At 37.2% G+C, this 15,934-nt stretch overlaps 1 long non-coding RNA gene across 3 annotated transcripts in view; it reads left to right on the top strand.

Annotated features, from left to right (window-relative positions):
* Positions 1-15,934, top strand: part of LOC147364805 (uncharacterized) — a 131,121-nt gene that overhangs the window by 69,847 nt on the left and 45,340 nt on the right. The window contains exon 4 of one of the 3 annotated variants that reach the window (XR_015135016.1): positions 927-2,077. The exons of the other annotated variants lie outside the window; for them this stretch is intronic. This is a non-coding gene — a long non-coding RNA (uncharacterized LOC147364805). Of the gene's footprint in view, positions 1-926; positions 2,078-15,934 lie in introns of those variants that run through there. 3 annotated transcript variants of the gene reach the window in all.

Genomic DNA, 15,934 nt, shown 5'->3' with positions numbered 1-15,934 from the left:
TACCAGAGTTTAATACCATGTGGCAAGTGCACTGTTTAATAAAGAGTTTACATAGTAGCCTGAGACCACTGTCTTAGAGCAGCTTCAAGATTGGCTGATATCTATGACCTTGGATTTCAGAAAGATTCCCATTACTCTTACTGATAATGATGGGTCACTATGCTTAAACTGTTTCTATAAACAATGTTTATGCCAAACACCTGGGTTCTTTTGGAGAGTCTGTAATTTTTGTACAAGTTAGGCAGAGAGTGCCTACATGACTCAGTTCAGTTCAGTCTCTCAGTCGTGTCCGACTCTTTGCGACCCCATGAATCACAGCACACCAGGCCTCCCTGTCCATCACCAACTCCCGGAGTTCACTCAGACTCATGTCCATCGAGTTGGTGATGCCATCCAGCCATCTCATCCCCTGTTGTCCCTTTTTCCTCCTGCTCCCAATCCCTCCCAGCATCAGAGTCTTTTCCAATGAGTCAACTCTTCGCATGAGGTGGCCAAAGTATTGGCATTTCAGCTTTAGCATCAGTCCTTCCAATGAACACACAGGACTGATCTCCTTTAGGATGGACGGGTTGGATCTCCTTGCAGTCCAAGGGACTCTCAAGAGTCTTCTCCAACACCACAGTTCAAAAGCATCAATTCTTCGGTGCTCAGCTTTCTTCACAGTCCAATTCTCACATCCATACATGACCACTGGAAAGCCCATAGCTTTGACTAGACGGACCTTTGTTGGCAAAGTAATGTCTCTGCTTTTCAATATGCCATCTAGGTTAGTCATAACTTGCCTTCCAAGGAGTAAGTGTCTTTTAATTTCATTGCTGCAATCACTATCTTCAGTGATTTTGGAGCCCCCCCAAAATAAAGACTATCCCCCAGTAAAAACTCTGGGCACTGACTTTCTAATGGGTTTGTCACTATTGATGTTGCAGTTTGTTGCTGGAGGAATTAAGTGCACTCTGCTTGACTCCATTCAAAGAGGACTCATTAGAGATTGTGGATGGTTTCCTCTGGACTTTGCCTCATGTGTGTTTTCTTTTTCCTTGTTTTGCTTTGTGTATTTTCACTGTAAAAGAGCACTGTCATGAGTACAACTATATGCCCAATTCTTCTAATAATCATCAAGCCTGGGAGTAGCCTTGGGGACAACAAACACATGTTCCAGTCTCTTTTCTTCTTTACCTGTTGAAACTTTAGCTGTGTTCTTCCATTTCTACAGTCCTTTTAAAACAAATCAACTGATTAAATGACATCAGCGAAAATGGAGTAGAAAACTCAAAACTCTTCTACAAAAGCAATGATTGGGTTTATGGAATCTAATCAAAATATAACTCAATCAGGAGAATGCCCAGTGAAGAAAGAATAGCTATGTTTCAGTAAGAGAGTTTTGTAGTCTTTAACTTAGTTGTTGCCATCATCTATTCTCCTTCAGAATGGATTAAAAAAAAAAGATCCAACTACATGTGTGTTAGTCACTCAGTCATGTCTGACTCTTGCGACCTCATTTTAGCCCAGCAGACTCCTCTGACCATGAAATTCTCCAGGCAAGAATACTGGACTGGGTTGCCATTTTCTTCTCCAAGGAATCTTCCCGACCCAGGGATGAAACCCAGTCTCCCATGTTGCAGGCAGATTCTTTACCATATAAGCCACCAGGAAAGCCCACCAGGGAAGTGAAAGAAATATGTGATTCCATTGTGTATCTGTGCATGCACATGTGCATAAAGCCATTACAATTACATAGCTCCAGAACATTTTCATTACCCTAAATGAAACTCATACCTATTAAGCAGTCAGTTCCCATTCTTCTCCTAACCCTAATCTCATAGAAACCACTGATTTTCATTTTTTCTCTACAGATATATCTAATTCTGTACATTTCATTTAGATGGGGCCATATAATATATAGCCTTTTTGTTCTGGCTTCTTAGCATAATGTTTTTAAGGTTTGTTTCTGTTGTATGTATTCTTTTTTAATGGCTTCATTCCCTTTTATGGCCAAATAATATTCCATTGTATAGACACATGATATTTTGTTTACCCATTAATCAGTTGATGGACATTGGGTTGTTTCATAGATATACTAAAAGTCATCAAATTGAACATTTAAAGCTGGTTAAAATAATAAAATTTATTTTTTATGTATTTTATCCCTATATAAATAAGTCAATTTAACTTCTCTTAGCTTCTTTCAGTTATTTTCTTCTTCTAATCAGGATTCAATAATCACCATAGATTTTTAGAAATCTAATAATATTACTGCTAACATTTTGGATTCAAATTCTGAGATATGCATTCTTTTTATTTTAATCCAATCAAAATAAACCTCAATAAAGTAGTAATGTCATCCACACTGAGGCTAGACCACATGCTAAGTAAGCAGCAGAACTGGGATGCAGACTAAGGAAGACCTGCATTCTGAATCATTTTGTTTATAATGATCTCTTCCTGGGCAAGGGAATAGTGGTGCAACTTTGTGTATGTTTAATACTTTTTCACACTGTCACACTATAAAGGCCCAAGATTTGGGTCAGAGAATAATCTGAAGGATCACCTCAGAGGTTTGGTAAAATTGATCATTCCTTTTTGATACCAAACGTCTCTGGAGCAAGTTTGTGTACAAAATGTCTATCGCCTCTTAGAGCGAACTCCTTCACTTGGTATAAACCTTGGAGGTGAGAGTCATTTGACCAATGGATTTGGGTTCTAAATTGTCTTAATTTAGGAGGCTATGGTCAGAAATATTGCACCGAACTGCTGTCAGGGATCCTATGGCTTTACTTTTGAAGTTCCCAGAATCACTAGGCAGGAATTTCAGAATTTTTTTTAAGTATAAAAATGCCCAACCACATGCCCAACCACATGTATATCAGAGAGAGAGTGATTATGTGGTGGGGGTAGGGATTTAGGGAAAAAGTTGAGACATGGGCTAAGCAGAGGGAGAATTTAGCCTTCTGTACTTAAAAGGTAAACTTAGACATACATTCTATATGAATAAATTATTCTGTTTTTTAAAGATAAATGGTTAAATAAGAAAAATGTAGGGAAAATATCAGGGCACAGTAAAAGCAAGTAAGATATAAAGGCTGGTGTGACTGGGATGCTTCCCTAATGGCTCAGGTAGGGACTGGGATAGAGTGCAGGCACAGACATTTATATAATGCATGACCTTGAGTAACTTATATGAATTCTAAGTTTCCTGATTTATAAACAATGAAGATATGAGAAATATGTATGAATATGAGAAATAACAAACTTGCATTCAAACACAATGCCTGGCATAAAGAAGATACTGCCCCTCAAAATGCACAGTATAAAAATCAAACTTGAGAAGGGGAGGCATCACTAACCTACGCCCAAGTTAGACACTTTCTCAGACCATGAGGGCCTAAGTAGGATGCTCTTTAATGAATACTTATCATGGGAGACACAGTGATACAAAGAGTGTGAGGGACACTTTATACAAAACACACAAAAGTAACTCATGTTAAGAAAAGTGGGAGATGTATGCTACAAAACCTGCATATCCAATAAGTGCTTTAGAGGAGAAAGCTATTACGTCCAACTGGGGAATCAGGAAAGGCTTTCTAGAAAAAGTGGAGAATATAGATAGGCTCAAAGTAGTGAGTATTGCAATTGAGGCCACTACTTGCACAAATAATAAATGGTGAAAAGCAAGAGTCTTGAGTAGTTGATTTTGGCTAGAGCTGGAAATTTTTAAATGGAAGATAAAGAGGCAAGGAAGAAATGCATCTCAGGGCAAAATTCCGGAGAGTCTTTCCTGCTTGGCACGTGTTCAGGCTTTATCAAGAAAGCAGGGCTGAGAGCTTGAGCTTCAAGTATCAGCGAGTTGAGAAAAATGGTAAAATGGGCAAAGACTTAGCACATGGGATACCCTTTCATAAACTCAGTATTCTATACATCTGACCTTGCTCAATAGGATCCCATGAATCAGATTTCTGCAGTCACAAGAATTATTTTTAAACCTGCGATGCTCGACTAAGAGTATACTTGGGTTACAATTGAATATATAAATTGGATGCTGAATTAGACATAATCTCTTCCATTCCTGAGATTTTTTTTCTCCTATGAAGCAAATATTTATAATTGATCTTTCCTTATTTTTATTCACGAGCTCCATTTGGCACCCGTGTGAAATTCTGGTGATGTTTCTGTCACTTTTAATGATGCAGCTGAAGTGAAACATTTACTTGGTAAAATCTGTAATTAACCTCTCCTCACTGCTCTGCCTCCTGAAAGTGTGTCCACAGGGCAAGAGTGTGGTTCTAGAAGGCTGAAGTAAACTATGTAATAAAGTTTAGAATTAAAATCTGCCTCTTAACTAATTAAAATGGTTGTGTTTTCTGTTTGTTTTCTGTCCGTGCATCTCTCTTCACTTATGCTGACTGTCATTATTACTAATTTCAGTTTCTGTAATCTTTCTTCTCTCTTATACACAGTTTATAAACCAGCTCTCCTGTTTCCATGTCAATGGGAGAAAATACAAGTACAAATAATACAAAGGTCATTTGCTTTTAGTTTGGGAATATTTTGTTAAAAGAAGACATACTGCTTAATTTTATTTTGCTTAGAAACATGTAAATATTTATTAACATTGTCCAAAAAATATCAGCTGAATCATGGGACAGTGTAACAAGTACATAGATTAGGTACTCTGCTGTGAGGCAAGGTGGACTGCTGCTGCTGCTAAGTTGCTTCGATCGTGTCCAACCCTGTGTGACCCCATAGACAGCAGCCCACCAGGCTCCTCTGTTCCTGTGATTCTCCAGTCAAGAATACTGGAGTGGGTTGCCATTTCCTTCTCCAATACATGAAAATGAAAAGTGAAAGTGAAGTCGCTCAGTTGTGCCCCACTCTTCGCGACCCCATGGACTGCAGCCTAAGAGGCTTCTCCGTCCATGGGATTTTCCAGGCAAGAGCACTGGAGTGGGTTGCCATTGCCTTCTCCACAAGGTGGACTAGCCATAGACTAATAACCACTACAGAAAAGTCACTAAGTAGGTAAATATTTAAGAGCTAATCAGAAATTTATGTGCCAAGACATAATATTACTTTATTTGGATGACTATTTTTTTAAACATGTAGTTAACATATATTTGACATTCCCCTCTCTAAATAGAATATGATAGACCTCCAGTTCTGAACCATCAGATATGGAAAAGTACTGAGAGTAGATATCCACATGCATCTGCCCAACTACCTAAGAGATACTGTCACATGAATATTATCTTATTATCTCTAAATCATCTTGTCTGAAACTGAGCAAAGCATTGTCTTCCTAAAAGCTACTGGCAGTTTCCATCTCCTGGGTATCCAAACTTCAGATCACTTTGCATTATTTTCCCTTTTCATCCATCTGTGCTGAAGAGGCACTCCTTTTGCATCTAAACTTGAATTCAGAATCAACAAATGTTGTACTATGAAGTATAGATAAGGACAGGGTTTCCAGTTCCACATGTAGGGAGTTTAGAGATTGCTACTCCACCCTAACAAGTAAAAAGCTGAACAGACTGAAAAATCAACAACTCTTCTAGCATCTGCATAAGATGAGAACAAAGTGAAAACAGCTCCCCCCAAAACTGGAGATACCAACAGGTGAATACATGGACTACAACTTAATCAAAGCAGACACTCATAAGTAGAAACCATTGAGGTAATGACAGCCAGGTAGGAAAAGCTGAACTGTAATTTACAAATTCTGAAAGAGATGGAAACACCAGACCACCTGACCTGCCTCTTGAGAAACCTGTATGCAGGTCAGGAAGCAACAGTTAGAACTGGACATGGAACAACAGACTGGTTCCAAATAGGAAAAGGAATACGTCAAGGCTGTATATTGTCACCCTACTTAGTTACGTGCAGAGTACATCATGAGAAATGCTTGGCTGGATGAAGCACAAGCTGGAATGAAGATTGCTGGGAGAAATATCAATAACCTCAGATATGCAGATGACAGCACCCTTATGGCAGAAAGTGAAGAGGAACTAAAGAGCCTCTTGATGAAAGTGAAAGAGGAGAGTGAAAAAGTTGGCTTAAAGCTCAGCATTCAGAAAATTAAGATCATGGCATCCGGTCCCAACACTTCATAGCAAATAGATGGAGAAATAGTGGAAAGAAACATTGGCAGACCTTATTTTGGGGGGCTCCAAAATCACTGCAGATGGTGACTGCAGCCATGAAATTAAAAGACGCTTACTCCTTGGTAGGAAAGTTATGACCAACCTAGACAGCATATTAAAAAGCAGAGACACTACTTTGCCAACAAAGGTCCATCTAGTCAAGGCTATGATTTTTCCAGTAGTCATGTATGGATGTGAGAGTTGGACTATAAAGAAAGCTGAGTGCTGAAGAATTGATGCTTTTTAATTGTGGTATTAAAGAAGACTCTTGAGAGTCCCTTGGACTGAAAGGAGATCCAACCAGTCCATCCTAAAGGAAATCAGTCCTGAATATTCATTGGAAGGACTGATGTTGAAGCTGAAACTCCAATATTTTGGCCACCTGATGCGAACAGCTGAGTCATTTGAAAAAAGCCTGATGCTGGGAAAGATTGAAGGCAGGAGGAGAAGGGGACAACAGAGGACGAGATGGTCAGATGGTATCACCAACTCAATGGAGATGAGTTTTAGTAAACTCTGGGAGTTTGGTGATTGACGGAGAGGCCTGGTGTGCTGCAGTCCATGGGGTCACAAAGAGTAGGACATGACTGAGTGACTGAACTTACTGAATTTACAAATTATTAGAAGTTCAGTATAAATAATAACTCTGAGTTAAAAACTCCATGGGAGACTCCCACAATTTTGTGAGATCTACCTCCAGGAGCTTGACCAGGTTCCCACAGTGAATACTAGAGAAAAATCCTCTCATGCTTCTGTAGAAGGGGAAAGGAAACCATTTGGAAATGTATATTATAAATATAAATATATGAGATTGTTTATCAGGGAAATACAGATGGTCAGCCAAATGAGAAAACATAAATTATATCATTTCTTATATAAGTGATACAAAGTAACCTATAATCTTGGATATGTGATGTTCTATGTGTATGGAGCCTAAGAAATGAAGGTCCAAGTATAAGAACTGGATATTACTTTTCCACCACACACATATAATCTCCACAAGCATCTCTATTTTGTTGAGTGCTGTATCCCCAGTCCTTGGTGCAATGTCTGATGCAGAATAAACACTCCTGAATTGTTGTCTGACTAACTTTCATGAATAAATCACTGTCTGGTAGGAGCACAGACCACTCTTGATGGTTCAGTCATTATGGTTGACAGCAAAATCCATGAAAACTGAGATGGAAAATCTAGAGACCTAGAGTAACACAGTGAGAGTGAGATTGGTGAATTCTGTAGTACACTGGAGAAAAGTCTTGAGGATATAATTCACTTGACCCAAGATAAACATTACTTTCTATGTTATAGACACAGTGTTCCCAGATATTTTGAATCTTTAGTAAAAGTTGGCCTTCAGGATTGCTGTTTAAAATATCCTAAAGCCTTAAGTGCTGACAACTCATTTTTAAAATATTTAAATACGCTGCAGGCCCATAGTATTTCTAATAGTATGAATTTTGTTGACCACTTCCCATGGTGTCATTTAGTGTACTTCTCTTCTCTGTCCTCTGTATTTCCTGATTAGTGGTAGTTAGGTCTGGAGGTTTGACTGAATTCAGGTTTGACTTTTTTTCCCCCGGTAAGAATACTTTTGGTAATGTGCATTTCTGTCAGAAACCGCATCATATCTAATACATATATTTTTTTAATCTGATGTTTGCATTAAGAGTTGAAAATGGTGATATTCTAAATCTATCCTTCCTTCTTCTATTAGTTGAAACATCTCTATCAGGGAAAACTTTCCTTGTCAACTCAAATAACTTTGCACCGGACATACAAGATAAATGCTTCCTTTCCATTTTTTTTTTATCAGTTTCTAAAATAAAAAGTTATTTCCCTGGAATGTTTCTAATACTAGAAAAGACAAATTAGCTGTTTTAATATTATCATGGTCTCATGGATTTAAGTATAGATTTATGCATTAGTTGTCTTTGCATGATGCTCCTTATTGATGCTCAAAATGTTCTATGTAGGAAAACGGGAGCCTTTTTCAGTTGGTTTCTGAAATTTTTGTTTTAATATGACTCTAATAATGATGAGGAATTTTATTTTCTAGTGATGAAATATTTCACTCAGACTGTCAATTTTCTCGCTTATCACTATGACCTCTTTTATGAGTAAATTTGAGCATCTTTTCATATTGTTAAACACTGTTTGCATGTCATTTATGTTTATTGTCTCTTTATATATAAAGTTTTCCTTTCTCTATGGTTGTTGATCTTTTGCTAATCTCTTTTTAGAAAATTAAAGGATTGTTTTCATCATGTTTAGGCAGGCCATCAAAATGGAACATCGTGGCCCCAAGCTGAAAGATAATATTTCCATTACATATCTTAAAAAATGACTCAGTATTTGAAAAGTACATAGAGATCATGTAACACATTCCAGTATAAGACTGCTTCAGTAATTCTGCTCCACAGAAGAAACCAAATTTGGCCCAACTCTACTGTAAAACTACTACTATATGATTAAAATCTGAACTAGCTTCTGTCTTCAATGGCTTCAACTCTGACATTTTCCTAAAAATTCTCAAAATAGGTCAGATCCCTGTGCCTGTTTCTCACTCAGTCTGAAGTTCTGTAATGCCCAGTGGCCCCACATTTCAAGCTTGTCAGTGTATCCAAAGGAGCACATGTTCTCAAAGATTGATTCAGGCAAGCCAAACCCTTTAGAGGTTTTTAAGCTAGAATGAAAGCTCATTCTTTTACAATGAGGGGGGGCATGTAAACACACATGCACACACATTATATATACACACATACATATGTGTTTAAAATCATTGACCAGAGTATACTTCTTTCTATCCCCTATTTCAGTAACAGAGTTCTAAAGGGTCCCAGATCAGATCAGATCAGATCAGTCGCTTAGTCGTGTCCGACTCTTTGCGACCCCATGAATCGCAGCACGCCAGGCCTCCCTGTTTATCACCAGCTCCCGGAGTTCACTCAGACTCACGTCCATCAAGTCAGTGATGCCATCCAGCCATCTCATCCTCTGTCGTCCCCTTCTCCTCCTGCCCCCAATCCCTCCCAGCATCAGAGTCTTTTCCAATGAGTCAACTCTTCGCATGAGGTGGCCAAACTACTGGAGTTTCAGCTTTAGCATCATTCCTTCCAAAGAAATCCCAGGGCTGATCTCCTTCAGAATGGACTGGTTGGATCTCCTTGTAGTCCAAGGGACTCTCAAGAGTCTTCTCCAACACCACAGTTCAAAAGCATCAATTCTTCGGCGCTCAGCCTTCTTCACAGTCCAACTATCACATCCATACATGACCACAGGAAAAACCATAGCCTTGACTAGACAGACCTTTGTTGGCAAAGTAATGTCTCTGCTTTTCAATATGCTATCTAGGTTGGTCATAACTTTCCTTCCAAGGAGCAAGCGTCTTTTAACTTCATGGCTGCAGTCACCATCTGCAGTGATTTTGGAGCCCAGAAAAATAAAGTCTGACACTGTTTCCACTGTTTCCCCATCTATTTCCCATGAAGTGGTGAGACCGGATGCCATGATCTTCGTTTTCTGAATGTTGAACTTTAAGCCAACTTTTTCACTCTCCTCTTTCACTTTCATCAGGAGGCTTTTTAGTTCCTCTTCACTTTCTCCCATAAGGGTGGTGTCATCTGCATATCTGAGGTTATTGATATTTCTCCCGGAAATCTTGATTCCAGCTTATGTTTCTTCCAGTCCAGCGTTTCTCATGATGTACTCTGCATATAAGTTAAATAAACAGGATGACAATATACAGCCTTGACGAACTCCTTTTCCTATTTGGAACTAAAGGGTCCCAGGAGGAAGCAAAGGACATACACAAAGTGGGTACTTGAAAAACATATAGTTGGAGGTCTCTTTAAATAGATGTGATCAGGACTTAGGGATGATGAGCTGAAGAAGAATCCAAGAACTATCTCAGCATAATGGTCAGTATTCCTGTATTGGCCAGGAAGGTCAAAGGGAGCTAGCTGTGACCAAAACCTGGCACGATCTGTAGCCTTTGAAGAGAGGCCACCTGACAGAAACTACAGCTTTAGGCCAAGGACTGCACCTTGACTTCTCCTCCAGACTCCCTTCTCCACCTGGAACACTTCCACCTCTATCCCACTGAGACCAAGAAGAAGTTTGAATTACACAGAAGTCCTCATATACAGGCTGAGGAAGGTAGCATCCTGGGAAACAGAGCAAGGCAGAGAAGAATGGAACCTGGATCTGGAGGGGCAAATAAAGTTTGTTCAGTTCATTGAGGCTGAGCCCATGGAAATCCTAAGTGAATATTTATTGATGACATGGAAAGGCATAGACAATGCTTCCTTTCTCAAAAGGCTTCTGTCCTTTCACATTCAATATCCCTCTCTCTGACACTGTTCTTAAATGTTTGTAGTCTCCAGCTTATCTGTTTTCCAGACTTCTTTCAGACCAACACATCTATGCTCACACCTTTCTTTAGGTCTCAATATGACTGATTCTTTTCTGGTTTCTAAGTTCATTACATTAGAATGAACTTAGTTAAACCTCATCAGCTAAAGTTGAGGTTGCATGCTCATTACGTAAATTGGGCGTAGGCATTCTCAAGACTTCTTAGCCATGTATCACAGTGTCTTGGGTGATTTTCTGCAAATAGCTATTACAAACATTTGAACTTTTCTCTTAATCTTAGATCTCTATGTTCTTGTAGGGGGGAAGAGGCCCCCTTATAGATTCTAATATTCTTCTAATACTGTCACATACTTAAAGACCACCCTCTCCCCATTAACAATAGATGTTTATATCTGTATATTTATCCCATGGCATAGTTTAGTAAACAAAAACATTGACATGATAAAGAGTAGGTGCTGAGCCTGGCAATCTCTGCTCTAACTTTGTATGAAAGAAACAGAAGAGTTAGTAGTCTAATTACAGTGTCAGAATGCTGAATGCACCTGAAAATTATGCAAACCACAAATGGAAAGGATTTATTTGAAAATAGGTTTGGGAAGAAGGAATAAAATTATATTTTCAAAAGAATCACACAAATTTTATGTATTGAACAAAACTTACCTGAAAGACAGTAAAAACATTTTGCAAAGACAGACAGTGATTTAGATTTAATATTTCAAGCACAAATAAGTCCTAGGAACAAGGAAGTTCAGGGAAGCTTTTCTAAAGTTAAAATCTGTGTGATTATCCATGTTTCAGAAATGGTTAGGGCGTAACTTGTAGTGGGTAATATGGAGATGGGAAGAAAATATGGGTCTCTTTGTTGTATCTCATACAAAGGTGCTGATAAGAAAGAGGTAACAATAAATGACTGCAGGTGTCAAAGGAAAACAAAAAAGATGGTAACGATGTAGAAAATAATGAAAAATTAAGGAGTGGCAGATTGTGGAGGAGAAGTGTCAACTTTAATTTCTGACATATCCACCTTTAAGTTTTGGTATTTAATCTAATTGATGTTTTTCAGGACAAAACTAAAGCTTCATAACTGCAAAACAATACATTATCAAACTGAAAGCAGACACAATAAAGTTGGTAAAGTGTTTCTTTTGAGTATATGAATTCCCTAAAGCAAAAAAGAGAAACAAGTCTGTAAATATGCTTAGGAGTTACCAACCCTTATGGCAAAGAGTAATCAGAGAATAGCAGTCAGAGAACTAAGGTCAAGAGAGTAATTTATCATGGAAGTCAGGAATGGGAATGCAATGTCAAATGCCCAGAAGAAAAAATCATTGGTTTCCAAACAATAGACCATAAATATAATGCAGGCTTCCGTTTCTGAAGCTTTGTTTCCCGTACTAAATGCAACATTAAGATTTATTAAATACGTTGCATGCACATAAAATAATTAAGTCCACCCAATAATTACTTGGATGATAAATCAATCACCACAACATTCAGTATGGATTTTGCATTGCAAAGTCTATGAAGTATTACATGTAAGCAATCAAATTCTCCTGAATCCTGATCAATTAATACATTTGTTTTTTCTGAAAAAATTTAAGGAATTTGATATGTTACATTTTGAGAACATTTAATGTAAATAATGCTCAACAAATGAGAGCTACACCTGGATAATTTGTTTTGCTGTGGTGATTATATGATATGCTTCACATATTTTAGCTTTGGAAAAGGCAGTTTTGACTACAATTTTGTGTATGTATGAAAGTGTGATGTGGGTGTGTGTTAGATCATAAAACAGAATATGTTAAATTTCTCTTTTGGTAAAAAGATCTTGAAGATAAACAGTTGAGATTCTGTTCCTAGTCATTATTCAAAGAATGCTTGTTTAGAACTCAATTCTCAACATATATGTTTCTGTGTGTGTGTTTAAAGGAAGAGTGTCCTTCAATAAGGTTTTCCAGAACTATATTGTCATAAATAGCAATATAGATGTAAGTGGGATCAAGCTTCATTTGAGAATATCAAAGACTATATCAGGAAGCCAAGTGCTGTTAGATTATTATTCAGCATACTAAATAAGCATCCATTGTAAAGTACATACACTGACTAGAATTGCTGCTTCAATGAAAACAGTATGGAAAAGTTAATGAATATCACAGTCTTCAATATGGAAAATATTCCAAAGCAAGATTGGAATAAAACTCATTTCCAGCCAGGTTGAATTAAGGATAGATGTATGTACTCAAATATAAGTTATATAATTAAGCCCATGTACATGCTTCTGAGCTTATTAGCCTATGAATGTCAGTCTCCTATTAGTTAAAAAAAAACAGATTTGAGGAAGTTAGATCATAAGCTATAAAGGAAGGAGAGATTCACATACAATATTATTGTCTCTCTCTCTTTTTTTTTTTTTTTTTTTACAAATAAAACTATACTTTTAGAAGCATGGTTCCAGTTCTTCACCTAAAGGTATTCTACTTTACAGATATTTGCATTCTTTATTATACACTAAAAATGATTTTTTTGTTTTTATAAGTTCAAAAATAAAACACATTTAAAAGGAAGTTCAAAAATTTAAACACATTTAAAATTTGGCATCTGAAAGACTGAGGAAAAAATTTTTTTATCTTGAAAGGAATGTGTGAAATTAAAAGTCAGTTTCTAATGCCCTGTGTTAAGATTTTATTGCCATCTACCATTTTTATTTGTGTTGTCTACAATGAAAGTGGGAAGTTTCATTTATAAAGTCATGTTGTTATCTTGCTGCTGGTAACATACATTGATACAGACAGTTTGTAAAGCAATTTGGTAATATATACAAATGACCTTAAAAATGTTCTTGACCCAGTAATTTTAATTCTGATGAACAGTTCTAAGGAAATAATCCCAAACATGCAAAATGCTTTGTATGCAGATGTTTATTGCTCTACAGTTGTGGAAACCTCCAGAAATAATGAAGAGAGCAAACAATAGAATGATTAAGAAAACGTTTACATAGAGTCGGTAGAATTGTATTGGTCATTAATTACTATAGGTTTAAATACCAGGCAGTAGCTTCGAAATTCTTATGATTTAATAAATTTAAATGATAAAAGCACTATAAACCAGCATCAAAAATAGTGATTTAATAGATTTGTGTTGATGAATGAATGAATGATCAAATGAAATGACTGCAGACATATCAGGCACACTATTGTTTCTAGGCACTTCTATCAGTAGAGGTAGAAAAATTAACCACTAACTTATTGTATAGTAAATTCACTACAAGTTGGGGACAAACACCAAAATGAAATTTGCATAAATAGAGAAAAGAATAATTAAATATATTTTTTCAGTCTTCAATAAAGTTTTGGTACTATTTTTTACTGCTAACATAAAATTCTAAAACAGTTTAAGTTTTATACACACATCATTGTCAACAAAAAGTCATTGATGGCCTTATACTTAAATGAAAAATTCTTTTTATATTTATTTTTCTTTTATTATTGTGGCATAATTGACATATAACACCACATTAGTTTCAGACATACAACATTTATATATATTGCAAAATATACACAAATCATAGTAAGTCTAGTTATAGCGATCATCACTGTTGTTTAGTTACTAACTTATGTCCAACTCTTTGTCATCTTGTGGACTGCACCATGCCAGGCTTCCATGTCCTTCACTATGTCCCAGAGTGTCCTCAAACTCATGTCCATTGAGTTGGTGATGCTATCCAACTATCTCATTCTCTGTTGCTCCATTCTCTTCCTGCCCTCAATCTTTCTCAGCATCAGGACCTTTGCTAATGAGTCAGCTCTTCTCATCAGCTGGCCAAAATATCAGAGTTCTTCAGCTTCAGTATCAGTAATTCCAATGAATATTGTGTTGATTTCCCTTAGGATTGACTGGTTTAATCTCCTTGCTGTCCAAGGGACTCTCAAGAGTCTTTCCCAGAAACACAGTTTTAAAGCATCAATTTTTCAGTGCTTAGCCTTCTTTATGGTCCAGCTCTCACATTCATACATGATTACTGGAAAAACCATAGCTTTGACCATATAAATCTTTGTCGGCAAATGATGTCTCTGCTTTTTCATATACTGTCTAGGTTTGTTATAGCTTTTCGTCCAAGGAGCAAGCGTCTTAATTTCATCACTGCAGTCACTGTCCACAGTGATTTTGGAGCCCAAGAAAATAAAATCTGTCACTGTTTCCACATTTTCACCATCTATTTGCCATGAAGTGATGGAGCTGGATGGCATGATCTAGTTTTTTGAACGTTAAATTTTCAGCCAGCTTTTTCACTGTCCTCTTTCACCCTCATCAAGAGGCTCCTTAGTTCCTCTTTGCTTTCTGCCTTTAAGTGGTATCACCTGCAAATCTGTGTGTGTATTAGTCACTCAGTTGTATCTGTCTCTTTGTGACCCCATGTACTGTAGCCTGCCAGACTCCTCTGTCCATGGGATTTTTAGGCAAGAATAATAGAGTGGGTTACCATTTCCTTCTCCAGGGCATCTTCCCAACCCAGTGATTGAACCCAGGTATTCCACATTACAGGCAGACTTTTTACCATTTGAGCAACCAGGGAAACCCTTTCTGATATTTATCCCGGCAATCTTGATTTCAGCTTGTGATTCATCCAGCCTGGCGTTTCACACAATGTACTCTGCCTATAAGTTAAACAAGCAGGGTGAAAATATACAGCTTTGACGTGCTTATTTCCCAATTTGGAATCAGTCCGTTGTTCCATGTCCAGTTTATACATACTAAAATTGTTTTTCTTGTGATGAGAAGTTTTAAGATTTACTCTCTTAGCTCTTTTAAATACGCAGGTTTTATTAGCTACAGTCACTGTGCTGTACATTATATCCTTATAACTGGAAGTTTGTACGTTTTGACTGTCTTCACAATATCTCCCACTCCCTAACTCCCCAGCCCTCACTTCTGGAAACCTCCTATCTGTTCTCTGTATCCACGAGCTTGCTTTTTTGTATGTTATTTGGGTTTGTTTGTAGACACCAAATATAATTAAGATCATACAGTAATGTCTTTTCCCATCTCAGTAGCATAATACTCTCACTTTCAGGGGACACTTAGGTTATTTCTATATCTTGGCTATTATAAACAGTGTTGCAATAAACATGGTAATGCATAAATCTTTTTCACTTAGCATTTTGCGTTCTTCAGATGAATACCCAGAAGTTGAATTTCTGAATAATATGGTAGTTTATTTTCATTTTTGAGAGAACTTCATATATTCTTTTTCATAATGGACACAATTTATATTCCCACCAGTAATGCTCAAGCGTTTACTATTTAATACATCCTTTGCAACACTTTTCATTTCTTGGCCTTTTGACAATAGCCATTCTAAGTGATATGAGATGATATCTCATCAGGTTTTGCCTTGTATTTCTCTGATGAAAGTGAAAGTGAAGTCA

This window comes from Bos grunniens, chromosome 10 (assembly GCF_055505025.1).
Source record: "Bos grunniens cultivar Pamir isolate PY7600 chromosome 10, Bosgru_T2T1.0, whole genome shotgun sequence".
Classification (NCBI taxonomy): Eukaryota; Metazoa; Chordata; class Mammalia; order Artiodactyla; family Bovidae; genus Bos; species Bos grunniens.
The sequence above is the reverse complement of the archived record's forward strand: the minus strand, read 5'-3'. Positions and strand labels throughout refer to the sequence as shown.